We start from the raw sequence: 486 nt of genomic DNA, 5'->3' as shown, positions 1-486 counted from the left end.
ATATGAGGAATGGAAGTGTGTTAAGTATGAAGGAGGACTCCGGAGCGATATTTTTAGTTCAGTGGGACCAATGGAGATTAGAACTTTCTCCGAGTTGGTAAACAAGTGTAGGGTTGCTGAAGAGTGTGTGAAGAGGGCAATCGCTGAGAAAGGGAGTCAAAAGGGATCATTCCCACAGAACCGAGGGAAGAGTTTTGCACCTAGAGGTCCGTCTTTCAAGAGGGGAAGCTCTTTCAGGAGGCCCAACAACAACAACAATTTCCAAGGGAAGAATTTTGGGAAGCAGCCTCAGAATGATCAAGCTTGTACTAGATGTGGGAGTCACCATCCGGGAGCACCATGCAAGGCCGGATGGGGTTTGTGCTACACTTGTGGAAGGGCAGGGCATAAAGCTGTAAATTGTCCTAAGAAGCAGAAACAAGGTGCTGGAAAAGCACAACAGACTGGTCGGGTGTTCACCACTTCAGCTGTAGGAGCTGAGGGATC

The sequence above is a fragment of the Arachis duranensis genome, chromosome 9 (genome assembly GCF_000817695.3).
Source record: "Arachis duranensis cultivar V14167 chromosome 9, aradu.V14167.gnm2.J7QH, whole genome shotgun sequence".
NCBI lineage: Eukaryota > Viridiplantae > Streptophyta > Magnoliopsida > Fabales > Fabaceae > Arachis > Arachis duranensis.
The sequence above is the reverse complement of the archived record's forward strand: the minus strand, read 5'-3'. Positions refer to the sequence as shown.